This window comes from Panthera pardus, unplaced genomic scaffold (assembly GCF_024362965.1).
Source record: "Panthera pardus isolate Hobbes unplaced genomic scaffold, ASM2436296v1 HiC_scaffold_363, whole genome shotgun sequence".
NCBI lineage: Eukaryota > Metazoa > Chordata > Mammalia > Carnivora > Felidae > Panthera > Panthera pardus.
The window spans coordinates 67,489-88,493 of NW_026526947.1; the positions used below are offsets into that span (position 1 = coordinate 67,489).

At 41.2% G+C, this 21,005-nt stretch overlaps 1 long non-coding RNA gene and 1 pseudogene across 2 annotated transcripts; one reads left to right on the forward strand and one right to left on the reverse strand.

Moving 5' to 3' along the window:
- The window catches only part of LOC128774650 (probable G-protein coupled receptor 160), a 38,179-nt pseudogene extending 25,062 nt beyond the window's left edge, over window positions 1-13,117 (forward strand).
- LOC128774651 (uncharacterized) lies at window positions 3,411-7,658 on the reverse strand. 2 transcript variants are annotated; one of them, XR_008419081.1, is made up of 4 exons: window positions 5,658-7,658; window positions 5,485-5,571; window positions 4,911-5,064; window positions 3,411-4,053 (listed from the first exon to the last, which is right to left on the reverse strand). It is a non-coding gene; the product is annotated as an uncharacterized LOC128774651 (long non-coding RNA). The 2 variants fall into 2 exon arrangements; XR_008419080.1 differs by having other exon boundaries at window positions 3,411-4,204.
- Window positions 13,118-21,005: the final 7,888 nt, after the last annotated feature.

The following is a 21,005-nucleotide window of genomic DNA, read 5'->3' on the forward strand; positions in this document are numbered from 1 at the left end:
TCTGCAGAAGGGGATCCCTCCCATCCATGGCTACACAGACCATTTTATCTCTCCCAGTTCATAGTCATGTATCTATCCCTGCCAGGTCCCTGGAAATGTCTTTGTCACTCTGTAGCCCGGACTCTTGGAATTCAAAGTCCTTTGCCCTCAACACTGCTGTGTTTGAGGGATGAGGGAACTTCAAGTCTTCCTGCCTCTCAGCCATGTTGGATCCCACCTCCTGTTCTTAGCTTTTAGATATTCTTTGGGCACCTTAGTTCTCCTGACTTACTTGAGCATGAGGAGTTATCCATACCATATGGAAAAAAATGTAATACAAGAACTTTTATAAAATCAGTTACATAATGTATCATCAATTGGTATTTCTTTGATTTTCAGTAGTCTTGCCAGTGGGAGGCGAAAACCTTCCATCCTTTTTATTTCTGTGGCCTCTCTCATACCAGAACTCACATAGGTTCAGCCAGCCTTGGATTTCTGTTGCCATCTGCATTTTGCATCAGTTGATGTCTTTGTGTTAGAATATCAGTGCATTATATTTTCCTTCCATTTTAGAGTCTCATTCTTAAAATCTTTAGATTGAATTGTCCCCCCCCCCCTTCCCCCATATCCATCATTTTCTCAGGGATTGATTGACAAGTGTATTATGTTTGTATCTTACTCCAGTGGTACACAATTTCCAACTTGTTCTGGAGTCTCTTACGTTACTAGACTTTTTTTTTTTTTTTTTTTTTTTTTTTTTTTTTTTTTTTTTGGTTAATTAAAAGGGACTTCTAACTTGGTATCGTGTGTCTATTTATAAAAGGGCATGCATATGGGTTTGTGGCTGACACTTTATTGGTGATGATTTTGGGAGAGGGGGCGTTTCTTAAAAGCATGCTCGTTCTGTGCTAAATAAAACATTAATGTATTAGTTTGTCTCCTGGGCAACGTGGCCTGTGCCGTAGACTGCGCATTTACGTTGTTACTGTGCTCTACCCAGTTTTTTTGAATGGATTAGAATTATGCTCCCCCATCTTTATATTTTCCTAGTGAACTCTGTTTGTTAATTTAAAATGACCCATACCCATTTTGTCTTTCTTTTTCTCTAGGCACTGTGTGTATAATGACTGGCGGGTTCAAAGTTGGTCATTTTGGTGTAATCACCAACCTAAAGACATGCTGGTCATTTAGTACAGCACATAGAAAAGATGCCAGTAGCAATACCTTTGCCACCAAAATTTCCAACATTTTTGCCATTGGTAGAGTAAGATCTTTAATATTTTCATTCCCTTTTAAGAAGGCCCAATGTAAAATGTAAAATGGCTGTGCATCCACTTAACAGGTTTTTGTTTTACTTGTTTTTTGGTTTTTCGGTTTTTCTTTGTTTCTTCCTGTGTTAAGGTTCAGAGTGCACAAACTCTGTCTTTACAGTGGCTGGCCAGAAAGAAAGCTAGATGTGTAGAACACATACTTTTTCAGGTGGTTTATGTGAGAAACCAGGAGTGTCAAACAACAGATAAAGTTAAATTTAGTCTTGTTCCTTTTCCAGCACTCCCATCACTGGAATTGACTTGAGCCACAGTAAGAGTTCTAATCCTGATTGTGCTATGCTTCCTTCCTTCCTTTACTTTTATGATCCTGGTAAGTTTGTTTATCTATGCGAGGCTCCAGTATGTACCTTAACAGTGAATGGAACTGACAGTTGACGGAAGGACTGTATGCGAGATGATCAGTGAGGTTGAGGACATGTAGAAAACATGTGCTACTATTTAGTTTTGCTCAGTTTCCTCCCTCAAACTGAACTTGCTTTGATGCCTTTGAGACTCTTTCTGTGAGTGAACCCTTCTGTCATGTCGAGTCATGTGGTATGCCCACATGGGAGGATTACCGCATATGGCACTTGAAAATGAAACTATGATCCTTTTTTAGCATTGAGAAAGTCCTCTAAGTATCTGCTAGATCTCTCTCTCGCCTGAATGGTTGTCAGCCCTTCCCTATCAGGAAGAAAAGGGGAAGGGAGAAGAATAAAAATAAAAGCTTTCTATCAAGCTATGTAACCTTGTACAGCATTATGTTTTCACGTGTGTAACATGGTAGCCTTTAGGCTTTTGGAGTTTTGGCTTTGAGGGAGGGCTTGTGGAACTAAGTACAATACTGCTGCTCCTTTTTCACTTTGTCACTAGCCACCTTCACAAGCAAGCCATTTATCTCCTCTTAACATCTTGGTGTCAGTCTTCAATGACAGTTGTGGGTTGGGGGAATGAGTGAATGCCTGTGAAAACCCTGTAAAACTGATGATAGGGAGTACATAGTTCTCAGTTTTGAACTGTAACATTCCAAGACTGGTGGTCTTGTCTTTTGCAGCACTGTTAGTGCCTCTCAAAAACACAACCACCGCCTACTGCCCCCCCAACTCCACAGAAAAACCAGTACTCATACAGTTAGACTAGCAGAGGGAAGACTTACATAGTCAGCAGTCTAGCAGTTGGAAGTTGGGAAGGGCTATGAGAGAAGCATTATTTTCCAAGTAACATATGTATAATGATAATTCTGTTTTCCTCAGATTGTTGTTTCATGGCATTTCATCAGGTGGTCATTAGGTGTGTTTGCATGGGTTTTGTGGATTTTAGGGGAAAAGAATGTTTCCCTTCTTCTTCCCTCTTCCTATTACCACCTATTCCTCGTCACTTTATTTATTCATTTATTTTACCTCCTCCTCTGTTGTAATAAATCTCCTCTAGGTAATAAATCTTGAATTTCCCTGTACAGAGAAAGGGTATCCAGACTTTTTTTTTTTTTTTTTTTTGGTTAATTAAAAGGGACTTCTAACTTGGTATCGTGTGTCTGTTTATAAAAGGGCATGCATACGAGTTTGTGGCTGACACTTCATTGGTGATGATTTTGGGAGAGGGGGCGTTTCAGCACAGAGCCTGACGCGGGGCTCGAACTCAGAGATCGTGAGATCGTGATCTGAGCCGAAGTCAGACGCTCAACCGACTGAGCCAGCCAGGCGCCCCTTGCCATATTTTTTAATACCAACTTAAATAAAATGTGTTCTTTCCTATTATAGTTGGAGTAATAAAGTCAGATGCAAACTATTTGCAATTCAAAAATATTAGGATTTTTATCCTTTATTTTATTATCGTAGTGTATCTTTGATTTGTGAATGTCAGACCATCCTTGTTTCCTTGGAATAAATCCCACTTGATCATGGGTTGTGCCTTGAGGTCACATAGAATAGACCATGAGGTCTCCCAAAGTGGCACAGGAAGTCACAGGAAGTGGGGCTCAGGCCACCTGTTGTTTGGAATAAACTTAATCCAAAGGCCTTAATACACTGGAAGGGTGGCACAAGGTCACAAAGAGCTGGGTCCGAGGCCAACCAGAACTGGGTAGAAGTTCACTCAAAACCAGTTTCAGGACTAAGCTGAGTGGGGATCTAGGTCCCACAGCGCAGAACACATCACGAGCAGCAGTTTGAGGTCCTCAGGAGCAAGGCTCGAGGTCACCAGGAGGTGGATTCGAGGTCACCTGGAAAAGTCTTGCCAAAGTCCAGAGGAACACCAGTTCCCCATGTCCTGAGCTAGAAGGTCACCTAAAGCAGGGCAGGAGTTTACCTAGTGCATGACTGGAGATGCCCCAATAAAGGTCCTGGTCCATGTCAGCTGGGAAGGGAACTGTGCAGGTGAGGCTCTCTAGGTCACGGGGAGCAAGGCATGAGCTTGGGCAGAAAGGGCGGGGATTACCACAAAGAGTAAATCCAGCTCACCTGGAGTGGGGATCCAGGTCACCCAGAGTGGAGCACCGAATCTTATGGAGCGGGGTTCCTGCTCCACCTGGAGACGGGTCAAGGTCACCCTGAGCAGGGATTGAGGTCACCCAGAAGGTTCCAGGAGCTCACTGGGAGCGAGGTTCCAGGTCCGTTGGAGCAGGACCCAAATTCATTGTCAGCTCCTCTCAGGGTCAGCAGTGGGTCAGGCTGTATGGCTAAGTGGGTCAGGAGGTCCCCAAGGAGCAGGCATGAGTTCACCCAGTGAGGGTCTGGAGGTTCTAGTGAGCGGGTCTTCAGGTGATCTGAAGCAGGACTCACAGTCATGGAGAGAGGGTGTGAGTTCACTTGGAGCAGGACTCGAGGTCACCCAGATCAGGGCACGTGCTCACCCAAAGCAAATCTCATGCTCCACTGGAGAGGGGCTCCAGGTCACCCTTGGCATGACTGGAGTTCCTACAGGGACGGTCACCAGGTCACAGGGAGTGAGGCTTCGTGCACCGGGAGTGGAGCACAAAACAACAGGGAGGGAGGGCCCGTGTTTGCCCTGGTCAGGGCTTCAGTTCGCCTAGAGTGTGGCACTAGCTCACACAGAATGGAGCACCAGGTCACTGAAGCACGGCTCGAAGTCACCACAGCAGGGGCGGATCTCAAGGCCACACTCAAAACTGTGTACACTTGAATCAGGGCCTGAGCCCTCTAGGAGCTGGGCTCTGGCCACCTGGAGCAGGACTTGAGCTCATACAGAACAGGTCTTGAGGTCAAGTGGAGCGAGCCTCGAGCTCACATGGAGCTAGGCACCAACCCACCTGAGTGGGGCTCGATGTCACCTGGAGCTAAGCAGGAAGTCACAGGCAGCAGAGCTGGTGCTCAACCGCATGGGGGCTGGGGCTAACCCAGAACATGACTCTGGAGCGCTGGAGCCGGGCTGGAGGTTACTTGGGGCAGGTCATGAGGTCATGAAGCAGGTCACCAGCTCAGATGACACCGGAGGGGGCTCATCGACCCCCCAACCAGATGTGGGTCTCAAGGTCACCTGCACAACTATGTACACATGAATCAGGGCTCAGCTCACCAGGAATGGGGCTCAAGGTCACCTAAAGTGGGGCACAGGTTCACTAGGAGCGGGACTTGAGGTCACTCAAAGTGGGACACTGCTAACCTGGACTGGGACTCGAGGTCATCAGGATCAAGCCATGTCCTCAATGACACAAAGGCTTCTTCCCAACTGGAGAGGAGCTCGAGCTCACCCTCAGCAGAGTTTGTGCTCCTCTGGGCTGGGTCACCAGGTCACAGGGAGTCAGGCTTCTAGGCACCTGGAGTGGAGCACAAAATCCTAAGGAACAAGGGCTCATGTCACCCGAATCAGGGCTTGAGCACACCTAGAGTGTGGCACTAGCTCACACACAACAGGGCAGGTGCTGACCTGGGGCATGACTAGACGTGCACCCCCATGCCCACCGGATGTGGCTCTCAAGTGCACCAGTGTGTACACTTTGAACAGGGCATGAGCATATCAGCAGCTGGGCTCCAGGCCACTTGGAGCAGGGCCTCAGGTCCCCTGGACTGCAGCTCCAGTTCACACTCAGTGGGGCGGGAAGTCATCTGGAGCTGGTCAGAACCTCATACAGAGCAGGGAACAGGTCCTCCAGAGCGGAGCTCCGGGTCAAACTGACTGGGGCCCCAGATCACCCCAGCGGAGGGGCACAAGGACACAACGATTGGCACGAACTCACCCAGAGCTTCAGAGGCATTCACTAGAAGTGGGGCACCAGCCATGTGGATCAGGACTTGAGTTCCCCCTGGTGTGGGGCAAGGTCTCACTGAGAAGGGAAGCAGGTCATCAGAGAGGGGCACGGGGTTAGCTGGAGTGGGCTTACCGATCCCCTGGAGCAGGGCTTGAACTCACCAGGAGCAGGACTCCATGTCCCTTGGAACATAACTTGAGCTACCTGCAGAGGGACACGAGGTCACAGCAAGCGCCACTCGAAGGTCCCTGCAGCAGAGCACAGAATCATAAAGAGAGGGGCCCTTGGTAATGTGAAGAAGACTCAAGCTCACTTGCAGGGCACCTGGAGCTCACCTGGACAGTGGCCCTCGCTCACAGAGAAAGGGACACGTGCTCAGCAGAAGTGGGGCTGGGGCAAAACCCGAGTGGGGTCTGAGGCCACATAGAGAGTGAGACAAGCTCACCAAGACAGAGTCTTGAGATCACCTGGCATGAGGTCACCCAGAGCATAACACAGGCTCATCAAAACTGGGCTCACACTCACCTGGGGATGGCTACCTCTCACTCTGAGAAAGGCTTTAGTACACCCAAAGTGTGGCATGAGCTCACCAGGTGTGGGGGTCAAGGTCACCCAGAGCAGGGAAGAAGGCATATCAAGCCGAGCTCATTTCAATTGGAGACAGGCACAAGGTCACCCAGAACATGGGCTGAACTCAAGCGTGGCTCGAGTGCACCTGGAGTGAAGCACGAGGTCATGTGGAGCTAAAAACAAGTTCACTGGGAGTGGGATTCAAGGTCACCCCAAACTAGGCTTTGCTCAACTGCAGTGGGACACAAGATTATTCATTAGGAGCCGAGCTAGAGATCACCCAGTATTGGTCTGGAGGTTCTGCTGAGTGGGGCACAAGGTCACACAGAAGAGGGCACGTGCTCACGAGAAGTGGGACTGGTGCAAAATCTGAGCAGCGCCTGAGGTCACCTGGAGCAAGACAAACTCACCAGAGAAGGTCTCGTGCTCAACTGGAGAGGGGCTCCAGGTCACTGGGAAAAGTATCCATGCTTAAGCAAAAAGGGGCTTGAGATTGCCCAGAGTGGAGCATGTTGACACCCCGAGCGGGGCTGGTGCTCTGGTGCTCACCTGGAGTGGAGCATGAACTCACCCTAAGTGGAGCTCATGGTCACCCGGAGGGTGGTATGAGGTCACACGGAGCAAGGTCTGTATTTCGCCAGAGGGCTGCTGGAGCTCACTCAGAATGGGGATTGAGCTCATCCAGAGCAGGACTCAAGCCCACCAGGAGCAGGACTCATGCTCACTGGGAGCGGGACTTGAGCTCAAAAGACAATGAATCAAAGGACATGAGTTCAAACATACCAGGGCATGAGGTCTCCTGAACCAGGGCTCATATTTAGCTTTTGTAGGCCCACTCTAACTCAGTGTGGGGCTCATGCCCACCCATAACTGGGCTTGTGCTTACCCTGAGAGGGGTTTGTGCTCACCCTGAGCAGGTCACAAGTTTAACTGGACCAGGATAGAAGTCACCCAGAGCAGGTTTATCGGTGACCCAGAGCAGGGCACAAGGTCACACAATGTAGGGCATGAGCTCACAAGCAGTGGGGCATGACTCAACCGGAGTAGAGCAGAAACTTACCTTAATGGAGTCTGAGCTCATACAGAGCAGGTTATGAGCTCACCTGAATTAGGACACCAGCCCATTAGATATGGGACTTCAGGTTATTTGGAATAGTGCTTCAGCTCACCTGCAGCTGGGCTTGAGGTCACCTAGAGCAGGGCACAAGGTCACTGAGAACAGCACAGGAACTTACCTGCAGCAGAACTTGTGTTCACCCAGAGCGGGGCTCGAGGTCACTAGGAGCAGGGCACGAGGTCACATGCAGCAGGGCACAAGATCACATAGAGCAGGGCTTGTGTTTACCAGGAGTGAGCTAGAGATCATTCAGAGCAAGACTGAAGCTCACCCCAGATCAGGGCTTGAGTTCACCCAGAGCAGGTTTGAAGTCACCCAGAGTGTAGCTCAAGGGCTGGTACTCACACAGAGCAGGCTCATGCTAACCTGGAGCAGGGTTCATGCTCACACAAAGTGGGAATAGACCTCAACCAATGAGCGACTCAAACTCACAAACCGTGAGATCATACCTGAGTCAAAGTCAGATGCTTAAACAATTGAGCCTCAGATTTCATATTAAAAGTATCAATTTCTAAAAAAAATTTTCCTAGTCCAAATCATTAAAATTCCATTTTAAAGAATCTCAACTCTAAGAAGTACCATATGAGTTGTCTTCCCTTCTCTCTTGGTAAATATGAAGAGGGGGCATTTAGCAGACATTAATGCCAAGTACTTAATCTTTGAAAACCCTACAATGTTTACATTTGATATCTTAACTTACATAGATTTAAGTTATATACGTCTGATATCTGAGACAAAAATACAGATTTACTAATCTTGTACCTTACATTTCCTTTTGCATATCTTCAGCTGAAAATTCAAGAGTGGTAATTTCCGTTTATTAACAGCAACAAAAATGAAAACTGAAAAAAATGTTTATTACTCAGAGTTGGTATACTAATTTTTATATAAATGATTCTTAATGTAGTAGTGTTTAAAGTACTGTTCTTAAAATGACTTAGTTGGTGAAATGTTATCAATTATGAAAAAATAAAATATAATTAAAAAATAGATATACTCTATCTCTAAATTCAACAACTGTGCATATCTTGCTGTCTCTGGGTTAACTCAATGTATAACTATATAATTATTGTGTGTAGAGTCTTTAGAAAATTCCTAAATTATTGTATAAAGACAACCCCTTATCTCTTAAGATTAAGGATATTGTCCCATATGTGCAAAAGACAGCTCCTCAGGATATATAATTTTCACAAAGAGAGTTCTCCAGCTAAGGAACATTTTGTGTAAGGTTCTATATGTGTTTTACACAAAGAGTTACAGATCATCATGATGAAAGACATTCCAGAAAGTTACAGACTTTATCTTAAGCTTTTACTATGTGCAAGCCTGTATGGCTTTAGTTTCATAGGAATTTAGGGAGGCTTATTTCATGTTTGAAAAAACATTTTTTTTTTAGGTTATTTGTCCATGAGGCAGATGTATAATTTATACTCGAGGCAGAAACAAAGCCCATGCTTTGAAGTTTGGCCAAGTCATTCTGAACATGGTAAATGTTAAAGTATGGATTCGTTGAGAGCCCATGAACGGGGCCCACAATCATTAAAAGTTGGAGATTTTATTTATTAGCCTTCATCATCTAAATTCTCAGAAAATACAGTTAAAATATATGTTGTTATTCATTTGGATAAATGTCTTAAATTTTCATCTACCATCTTATAGACAAACTTTGACTTCTCTACTTCTTATATATTTGCTAGAAATCTAAATAAGCCTCATCAAAGAAAAATTATTTTATTTTTTAAATAAATTTATTGTCAGATTGGCTTACAGAAAACACCCAGTGCTGATCCCAACAAGTGCATTCCTCAGTGCCCATCACCCATTTCCCCCTCTTCCCCATCCTCCCATCAACCCTGTTTGTTCTCTGTATTTGTCTCTTATGGTGTGCCTCCCTCCCTCTCTGTTTGCAACTATTTTTTCCCCTTTCCTTCCCCCACGGTCTTCCAGTTCCATCCATGTTGTTGCACATGGCATGATTCCATTCTCTCTTTGCCAGGTAGTATTCCATTGTGTGTACACACACACACACACACACACACACACACACACACACACACACACACACCACATCTTCCTTATCCATTCATCAGCTGATGTACATTTAGGCTCTTTCCATAATTTGGCTATTGTTGAAGGTGCTGCTATAAACATTGGGGTACAAGTTTCGTTCCCCATGCATCCTATGCCCCTATGCATCACCACTCCTGTATCCCTTGGGTAAGTTCCTAGCAGTGCTATTGCTGGGTCATAGGATAGTTCTATTTTTAATTTTTTGTGGAACCTCCACGCTGTTTTCCAGAGTGGCTGCACCAGTTTGCTTTCCCATCAACAGTGCAATAAGGTTCCCATTTCTCCACATCCTCACCAGGATCTGTAGTTTCCTGATTTGTTCATTTTAGCCACTCTGACTGGTGTGAAGTGCTTATGGATAGGAAGAATAAATATTGTTAAAATGTCAATACTACCCAAAGCAATCTACGCATTCAGTGCAATCCCAATCAAAATTTCACTGGCATTCTTCTCAAAGCTAGAACGACAATCCTAAAATTTGTGTGGAAACACAAAAGACCCCAAATAGCCAAAGTAATATTGAAGAAGAAAACCCAAATGGGGGGCATCATAATCCCAGACTTTAGCTTCTACTACAAAGCTGGAATCATCAAGACAGCATGGTACTGCTGGTACTGCATGTACAGCATGGTACAGCAACAGACACACACAGACCAATGTAATAGAATAGAGAACCCAGAATTGGACCCACAAATGTATGGCCAACTAATCTTTGAAAAAGCAGGAAACAACGTCCAATGGAAAAAAGACAGTCTCTTCAGCAAATGGTGCTGGGAGAACTGGACAGCAGTATGCAGGAGAATGAAACTAGACCACTTTCCTACACCATACACAAAAATAAACTCAAAATGGATGAAAGATCTAAATGTGAGACAGGAAACCATCAAAACCCTAGAGGAGAAAGCAGGCAACAACCTCTTTGACCTCAGCCACAGTAACAGCTTGCTCAACACATCTACAAAGGCAAGAGAACTGAAAGCAAAAATGAATTTTTGGGACCTCATCAAGATTAAAATCTGCTGCATTGCAAAGGAAAACACAAAAACTAAAAGGCAACAGACAGAGTGGGAAAAGATATTTGCAAATGACATATCAGATAAAGGGTGAGCATCCAAAACCTATAAAGAACTTTATAGTAAAGGCTTTACCCACCCTTACAGCACACTCTCCTAGGGTCCATCTCATTTCATATTGAACACAGATAACCAGGAAAGACTCTGCCATTTAAAACCAATTTGTAAAGACCAGAAGAAATGGTAATGGATTCCTCAAAGAACAAAGCCAGTATATAGGCAAAAAAAAAAAAAAAAAAAAAAAGAAATCTACAAGGAACATGAAGAATAAAAAGAAATGACACAGCTAAGGGAAGAAAACACATTTCCAATATCTAACACAAGAGAAGTGGAAATATGCTAACTGCCTGATAAAGAATTCAAAATAATTATATTAAGTAGCTCAGTGTATTATAAGAAAACATAGACAACTAAATGAAACAGGAAGATAATATATAAACAAAATGAGAAGCTCAGCCAAAACAAAACAAAACAAAACGAACACACAAACAAGCACACAAAACAAACAAACAAACAAAAACAGAAATGCTGGACAAGAAGAATATAATAGTAAGTGAAAATGTCACTAGAGAGGTTCAAAACTAGATCGGTCAAGCAAAAGAAACAATCAGTGAGCTTGAGAACAGCTCACTTGAATTTATCCAGTCATCACAAGAAAAGAAAGGAAGGAAGGAAGGAAGGAAGGAAGGAAGGCAGGAAAGAAGACAAAGAGAAAGGGAAAGGGGAAGAGAAAGAGGAAGAAGAGGAACAAAGGGAGGGAGGGACGGAGGGAGGGACGGACGGAGGGAGGGAAGGGAGAGGGAGGGAGGGGGAGGAAAAGGAGAAAGGAGGGAGGGGGAGCAGGAGGGAGGAAGGAAGGAAGGAAAGGAGGGAGGAAGGAAGGGGAGACAGAAGGAGAGAGGGAGTGAGAGAGGGAGAGGAGAGAGGGAGGGAGGAAGGGAAACCAAAGGGACCTGAGGATCCCACCAAGCTAACCAAGATACACTAACCAGTATTCTGGAGTCCCTAAAGTCCCAGAAGGAGGGAGATGAGAAGGGGCAGAATATCTATATAAATAAATAATGGGGGGAAAGTTCTCAAATCTGGGGGTGCATAACTGTGAAGTCCAAAGAACCCCAAGTAGATTGAGTGTAAAAAATCTACATTGAGACATCTTATAATGAAATTATCAAAAGCCAAAGACCAAAACAAAACAAAGCAAAATAAGCAAACAAAACACCACCCCAATTTTTTAAATTACCAAGGGAAAAGCAACAATGACATAACAAAGGAGCCCCCAAAAGACTGTCAGAGGATTTCTCCGCCAGTGAAGTTGAATGTTATACCCAGAGTACTGATAAAGAATACTATAATTAATAACATTACTGTATTATCTTAATATCAAAAGTTACCTTAATATCAAACGTTACCTTGATGTAAGTGGATTAAATCCTCAAACAAAAGACATAGTGCGGTAAATCAGATTAGAAAAAAAACAAAAAGTGCTTAGGGAGTTGCCCGTCTCTCTGTGGTCCCGTGGGGCTGGGCACAGCATGTGTCTGGTCTGGCAGCCAGTGCCAGGGTCTTAGTGGGTAAGCCGAGAGTCTTGGTGCCTCAGAATTTAGTCGCATAGCAGTTGAGTATGCCTGGTACCAAAAGTAAGATAACTCAAGGCAGTAGAATTGAAATTGGAAGGTCATCAGCCACGAAAGACCTATTGGAGAAAGCATAGGATAGTAGATAAAATGAAGCAGTGTTTTATCATATGTATTTCGGCAGGCCTTCTGATATTCGACTAAAAAACATTAATTGCTCTTTCTACAGAGAATTGGTCATGCAGTATCAGTTAAATCAAGGAAGTCATCCCCTACATGGTAAGTGTCTTCTATCCTTGATTACACTTGGGAAAATATTACTAAATATCCTCACACTAGGGATGAGAAGAAAAAACACCTATCAAAATTTTATGAAGTATTTTTGCATTTCATCAGCATTCATTGATCTTTTACTAAACATTTCCAATTATATCCTTCCTACTTCAGGGATTTTGTACTTTTGGGTATTACATTTACTAAATATCACATCTGCCTATTTACTCCAATTATTTCTGTGACTTAGGGCTTTTTGCTTTATCCAGTTTTCCTGATAGCTTGTACAGATTATTATCTGAATTTCTCTAAACCCACCAAGCTTGTATTTACATGCCAAAACTATTCTATTTTACTTCTTCACAGTAATTTTAATTTGGATTTCAGTCCTTGCTTATGTTTGGGAGACCCAGCCATCTACCAGAACTGAGGGTTTATTTTAGTCAATGTCCTTTATTTACTGGTATTCAGAGTTACTGGCTGTCATCTTCCATGGTGATTATTTTATTTATGGCTTTTATAAACTTTGGTCAGAAGTGACTACATTGGTACAAGCTGTTAGGATGACTTCCTATATAAATGAGACTATCTTATATTTTCCCTTTTCATCCACTCCAGTTATACTAAAGCACTCTAAAAAAAATCCCTCTTGCCCAAGTCTGTTACCTGTTTTCTTGATAACTGGTTACCATTTGTTCTACTTCAAGTAATTTTACTCTTTTCCTTAAACTACAGATTCCAGCATATATTGAATGAACATTCCATGGTTGTACTTTGTAGACAGTTTCTTCATTGCTATGTTTATTGGTTTAATTGTCACAAGCTTAATTTAAAGACATTGTATTACCTGTGGATCCGTTTGTCAACTAGAAATGCTCCTTCATTTCACTTACAATTCATAATCTGTGCAAGCTGAGAAGCCTATATCAATAGTAATTTGTTAATTTTGTCATGTTAAAACTAACTAAAAATGACAACTACAGTCAGAATCATAATTATCAAATGAGAAAGAATGACGACTCATGACATATAAAGATTGAACTGAACTGAAGTTCCCCTCCCTAGGCCCAACTTTCATACCTTTTCAAAATTTGTTAAAAGGGGTGATGGTATTAAAAACAAAATAATTCCAGGAAAATGTTTTCTGTGCATTCAGGAACACCATGTGTTACAAATATTAATTTAACACAAAATTAAAATGACTTAAGATCTGGCTATACCAATTCCATGTTACCCAAAAAACTACTGGATGCAGATTGTTATTTAAGTCTGAGATTCATTGCCAATAATATATAAACTTAAACATTCTTATTAAATTCAAAGCAAGAAAAAAAAAACAATCAATACTAATATTCAACTATCTGCTGTCAACAAGAGACTGATTTTAGCTTTAAACAAACACATCTGAAAGTAAAGTGCTGGAAAATAATAGTCCACAAAAATATAACCGAAAAAGAGCAGGAGTGACCATTCTTACATAAAATACGTAAAAATTTGTAAAGAGAAAAAAGGTCATTAAAAATGATAAGGGGATTGATTCCTTGTGAGATTATAATTATAAATATGTATATTTCCAACACTGGAGCAACGAAATATGTAAAGCAAATAATATATCTGAAGGAAGAATTAGAAGGCAATGTAATAGTAGTAGGTATGTTAGTAGCCACTTTTTAACAATGGATAGATCATCCAGACAGCAAATAAAGACTGGACTTGAAAAACACAATAGACCAAATGGACCCAAAAGACATATGCCAAAGAGTCTGTCAAGTAGTAGCAGAATGCAGGGGTCCTGGGTGGCTCAGTTGGTTAAGCGTCTGACTTTGGCTCAGGTCATGATCTCAACGTTTGTGGGTTTGAGCCCCGTGTTGGGCTCTGTGCTGACAGCTCACAGCCTGGAGCCTGCTTTGGATTCTGTGTCTTCCTCTTTCTCTGCCCCTCCCTCGTTCACACTCTTTATCGCTCAAAAAGAAACATTTAAAAAATAGTAGCAGAATACATATTCTTCTCAATCATACACAAAACAGGTCATATGTTAGGACATAAACCAAATTTTGAAAATTTAAGAAAATTAAAGCCCATATCAAATATCTTTTTGACTGCAATGGTATGAAACTGGAAATCCATCATAATAAAACTGGAAAATTCATAAACATGTGGAAAGTAAGCAACAGATTCCTAAACAACCAATGAGTCAGTAAGAAATCAATGGGGAAAACAAAAAAGTGTCTTGAGCAAATGAAAATGAAAACACAAGAAACCAAAATTTACTGGATACAGCAAAAGCAGTATTTAGAGTAAAGCTGTACCGCTGGGAGCCTGAGACAATGGCAGAGTGTGAGGATCCTAAGCTCACCTCATCCCCCTGATACATCTAACCCAGAAAATGACTCAAAGCCCCAGAACAGTCTTTCCAGTTAATCGCAGAGGAGGCCATATCAGAAAACAGTAGGAGGGTCAGATAACCCATTAGGAACCAAATCTCTGTCAAGACTAATTGCAAATAGGGATAACAGAAGCACAGAGAAGGGAAAGGAAGGGACCTCACTCAAAGCCCCCAAGACTTGAGTAACCTGCAGTCAGAAGACCAGTACATAATATTTGGCTTTGAAAACCAGTAGGACTTAACTGCTTGAGTTTTTACAAGCAGGGTGACTTAACTCCAGATACTTTAAAACTCAGCGCACTTGGCTCTTAGAGAACTGGAGGGTGACTGGAATCCCTACCCAGGAAAAGACAGCAAAACAAACAACACTGTTGAGACACAGCACAGAAGCAGCAGTTTAAAAAGTTCCTGGGGTACGTGGGAAAATTTGTTTGCTAATCTCAGAACATGCCCCATTCCACATGCGGCCCTTCACAGTGGTGCCTGACAGCAGGCAGCCCCAAGAGTGACCACTACTCCAAAGTCACTCCTGCCTTGGGGAGAGGTAAAGCTAACCAGACATGGTTCGGTTCTATGACAGCCCCAATAGAGGACTCACAGGCAGACATCTGGTCTGACTGCCACAAAGGGAGCCACTGCATATGAGTAGGCTGAAGGCAAACACAGCTCAGCTACAGGAGTAGGGTGCATGCAACAAACACAGAAGACACCCCCTGTAGTGCCAGGGTGATCAGGGCGCATCAAACTGCAGGGCACTACAGGACCTGTTCTTCATAAGACCCCTACTTTCAAGAGTAGGAGATGGAGCTGACTTTCCTAACACAGAGAAACAGACACAAAGAGTGAGACAAAATGAGGAGACAGAGGAATATGATCCAAGTGAAACAATAGGACAAAACCATAGTAAAAGTGCTAGCTGGCCCAGAGATGAGAATATGCCTCACAGAGAATTCAAAGTAATGGTAAGAAAGATAACCAATGGATTTGAGAAAAGAGTGGAGGACACTAGTCAGAGCTCCAACAAAGAGAGAGAACATATAAAAAAAAATAAATAAATAACCAATCAGAGATAAGAACTCAGTGAAATTAAAAAAATAAATAAATAAACTAGAGGAAATCGATGGCAAATTACAGGAAGCAGAAGATGGATTCACAAGCTGAAAGACAGTAAAGCAACACAGAAAGCAACCAAGCTGGACCCAAATCAAAGACAGGAAGAAGAAGAATAGGTTAAGGGAACTCAGGGACACCATCACACGTAACAACATTTGCATTATGGGATCCCAGAAGGAAAAGAGAGAGAAAGGGAACATAAAACTGAAGGAAGCAGAAATCCTGAGTCATACTCAAAAGCTAACATCATACTCAACCAGGAGACACTGAGGGTTTTGTTGTTGTTGTTGTTGCTGCTGTTGTTATTGTTGTTGTTGTTGTCGTCATTTTGTAAAGTCAGTAAAAAGATCAGGATGTCCAATGTCACCACTTTTATCCAACAAAGTACTGAAAATACTAACCAAAGCAATTGGGCAAGAAAATGAGATAAAGGCATGTAAGTTGGTAAGGAAGAAGTAACTTTCCCTATTTGCAGATGACACGATGTGATGACACAGAAAACCCTAAATATTCCTCCCCCCCCCCAAAAAAAAAACCTATTAAAACTAGTAAATGAATTCAGCAAAGTCACAGAATACAAATTGATATACAGACATCTGTTGCATACTATACACTAATAATGAAGCACTGGAAAAAGAAAACAAGAAAACAGTCACATCTACAAGGCACCAAGAATAATAAAATATCTAGGAATAAAGAAGAAGAGGTAAAAGACCAGTACTCCCAAAACTATAACGTATTGGTGAAAAGAAACTGAAGGAATCACAAACAAATGTAAAGATATTCCATGTTTACAGAGTAGAAAACCAATGTGGTTAACAGGTCTATACTATCCAACGCAATCTACAGATCTAAAGCAATCCCTATCAAAGTACCAACAGAACTAAAGCAACTAACCCTAAAGTTTGTACTGAACCACAAAAGACCCAAATAACCAAAACAGTCTTGAAAAGAAGAATAAACTGAAGGTATCAGAATCCTAGATTTCAAGATACACTACAAAGTTACAGTAATCAAAATAGTGTGGTAATGGCACAAAACAGATGCATAGATCAATGGAAAAGAATAGAAACTCGGGAGATAAATCCATGCTTTTAGGGTCAATGTAACTTATGACAAAGGAGGCAAGAATATACAATAGGAAAAGGACAGTCTCTTCAACAAGTGGTGTTGGGGGGTGCACCTTGCTGGCTCAGTTAATACAGCATGCAACTTTGGGTGCAGAGATTACTTAAAATAAAATCTTTTCTCCCTCCCTCCCTCCCTCCCTCCCTCCCTCCCTCCCTCCCTCCCTCCCTCCCTCTCTCCCTCCCTCCCTCCCTCCCTCTCTCCCTCCCTCCCTTCCTTCCTTTTTTTTAAATGGGGTTGGATACAGTGGATAGCAACATGCACAAAAAAGAAAAAAGAAACTAGACCACTTTCTTATACCATACAGAAAAAAACAAAACTCTAAACGAATTAAGATCTAAATGTGAGATCTGAAACTGTAAAATTCCTATAAGAAAACATAGCTAGTAATGTCTTTGACATTAGCCATAGAAATATTTTTTCTAGGGATGTCTCCTTTAGCAAGGGAAACAAAAGCAAAATTAAGCTATTGGGATTACACCAAAGTAAAAATGTTTTACACAGCTAAAGAAAGTGTCCATAATGAAAAAGGTAACCTACTGAATGGGAGAATATATTTAACAAAACATATGCAATAAAAGGTTAATATCCAAACATATAAAGAACTTATAAATATGACCTCAGAAAGAGTAACAGCCCAATTAAAAATAGGCAAGGAATCTAAATAGAAATTTTTGTGAAGACTACATTATAGATGGCAATATATAGAAATATGTGAAGATGCTCAACATCACTCATCATCAGGGAACTTCAAATCAAAACCATGATGAGATATCACCATTAAAGTTAACAATCCAGGGAACAGATGCTGGTGAGCATGTGGAGAAAGGGGAACCCTCTTGCACTGCTGGTGGGAATGCAAACTGGTGTAGACACTCTGGAAAATAGTATCAAGGTTCCTCAAAAAGTCAAAAATAGAATGACCCTATGACCTAGAAACTGCACTACTAGGTATTTATCCAAAGAATACGAAAATACTGATTTGAAGGGACACATGCAACCTGAAATTTATAGCAACATTATCTACAATAACTAAATTATGGAAAGAGCCCAATGTCCATTGACTGATAAATGGATAAAGAAGATATGGTATACATATACAATGAAATATTACTCAGTCATTAAAAAAAGAATGAATCTTGCCACTTGTAACAATGTGAATAGAGCTATAGACTATTATGCTAAGCAAAATAAGTCAGTCAGAGAAAAACTAATACTGTATGGTGTCAGTCACATGTGGAATTTAAGAAACAAAACAAATGAACACAGCAAGGAAGAGACTGAAAGAGAGTGGCAAACCAAGAATCAGACTCTTAACTCTAAAGAACAAACTGATGATTACCAGATGGGAGGAGTGTGGGGAATGAGTGAAAAAGATGATGGGGATTAAGGAGTGCACTTGGTGTGATGAGCACTGAGTTGTGTGTAGAATTGTTGAATCATTAGATAGTATACCTGAAACGAATATAACACTGTATGTTAACTGACTGCAATTTAAATATTAAATTTTAAGGAATTTAAAAATTACTTGAAACTGTAATAGTTCTAGAAGAAAACACAGAAAAATGCTTCTTAAGACCGGCAGTGATTTTTTTGGATATGACAAAATAGCAAAAGCAACAAAAGCAAAATAAATCAAAAAAAAAAAAAAAAAAAAAGGATTTTCTCAAACTAAAAACTCTCCTTAGTAAGGGAAACAAAGAGGCAGCCTTCAGAATGGGAAAATACATGCTAAGCATATATCTGATAAGGAGTTAATATCCAAAATATAGAAAGAACTCAAACAACTCATCAGCAAGAAAATAACCCAAGTAGAAATAATGGATAAAGGATCTGAATAGACATTTTCCAAAGACACACAATGGCCAACAATAGTGTGAAAAGATTTTCAACATCACCAACCATCATGGAAATGCAAATGAAAGCAATATTTTAAACATAATTTATTGTCAAATTGGTTTCCGTACGAAAACAGACACATAAACCAATGGAATGGAAGAGAGACCCCAGAATTGGGCCCACAAATGTATGGTCAACTAATCTTTGACAAAGCATGAAAACAATATATTTTCACCTACCATTGTTAGATGGGCCACTGTGAAAAAGGTAAGTATTGACAAAGATGTATAAAGCAAAGAGTACCTTTGTGCACTATTAATGGCAATGTAGATTTGTACAGCCACTATGAAAACACTGAAGGTAACTCAAAAAGCAACTATCATAGGAAACACTCAGAAATTTCTTCTGAGTATATTTCTAGAGGGAATGAAATCATCATCTGCACTCCTGCAGGAGATACCTGCACTCCTATATCACTGCAGTATTATTCACAATAGTCACACAACGAACACAACCTAAGTATCTACTGATGAATAAGTAGATAACGAAAATGTGGAATATTAGTCAGCCTTAGAAAAGAAGGCAGTGTTATCCTTTGAGACAATATGGATGAAACTGGAGGACATTATGCAAGTGATATGTCAAAGACTGAAAAATAATTCCTGTGTGCTCTCATTTATAAGTGAAATTCTAAAAACCAAATCTTAACAGGCAGAGAGTATAATTGTTTTTACCAGGAAACAGGGGACAGGGGAAAGGAAAACATGTTGGTGAAAGGATACAAGATTCTGTCTTCACAGGATAAATAAGTTCAGGATATCTAATGTGCAACAGGATGACTACAGATAATACCGTATTTCATACTTGATATGCTATGTATTGGTTTGTATACCTAAAATTTGCTGAGTGTAGATCTTAATTGTTCTCTCTTTAACACACACAAAAGTTAATTAACTATGTGGGTGATGTTAATTAGCTTGAATGTGGTAATTATTTCCCAATGTGTATGTATATGAAAACACCATATTGTATACCTTAGGCTTATTTATCAGTTATCGCTCAGTAAACCCAAAAGACAAAAGATGCACCAGAGAGCTCACTCACTCTCTCTGCTTCTTCATATACCAATGAAAAGCCATGTGAGATCATAGTGAAAAGGCAGTCATCTACAAGCTAGAGAGGCCTCACCACAAAACAATACAGCTGACACCATGGTCATGGACTTACAGCCTCCTGCCCTGTGAGAAAATAAATGTCTGTTATTTAAGCCATCTAGTCTGTTATTTTGTTATCACAGCCAGAGTAGACTAATACAACATGTCAACAGAGCATTTTTCATTTTCGTTCACACTTCATTTTGCAAAATAACATTTCTGATTTTACTTATTTACATGTCTACCTAAATGGCATTTTGAAAAGTGTACTATAGGAGACATATCACCAGCAAGCACTGAAAGGAAAAGAAGTACAAAGTGAAGAGATGTGTTTGGAGTCTCAAAATTGTACTGAAAGAAAATATGCAGCTGTACACATCCATATATTTTATTAAAAGCTCTCAGCTATTATTTATTCAAACATTGTTTCTGTCTCTTTCTCTTTCCTCTTCTTCTGGGACTTCTATTTTGCATATTGATGTAGTCCCTTGGCTACTTTACTTTAGTTCATTTTTTATTTTCTTCCATTTTTCAGACTAGCTAATAGCAAGGGACCTACTACCTCCAAGTTCACTGATTCTCTATACTGCTTATTCAAATGTGATGACAAGCTCCTTAAGTGAACTTTTCAGTTTACGCCCTTTTTGCCAGCATGACATCTTCTTGGTTTCTTTTTGTAATTTATGTATCTTTACTGGCATTCATAATTTATCATAGTATTGTTTTGCTATTTTCATTTATCTCTTTGAGGACATAGTTGACTTAAAATCTTTCTCTAGAAATTCCAGTATCTGAGCTTCCTGTAGTTTGCATCCCTTTTTTGTATGACATAATTTTTGTTTCTTTGTACAGCAGGTTTATTTTATGTTAAAAACTGGATATTGTGAATATGATAATGTGAATCTAATAGAAACAGATTCTCTGCCCTCTGCAGGGTTTTTTCTGTTGTTGCTGCTGCTTATTCAGGGTTGTTGATTCTTTGAGGAACTGCTTCGCCAGGCTGCCCATGACTCTGCATTAGATTTCACTTTCCAGGTTTTCCTAGTTATTTTGTTGTTGTTGTTCTATGCTCTACTATCTTTTGCCTGAGATGCAGGTTGCGAGTATCTTTGTCTTTAGGCGCTTGCAACAAATGCCACCTCACAGTGTACCCTGCCCTACTCTTAGATGGGCAAAACAAAGGTAAGGAGACCCTTGAGCTGATCCCTAAGG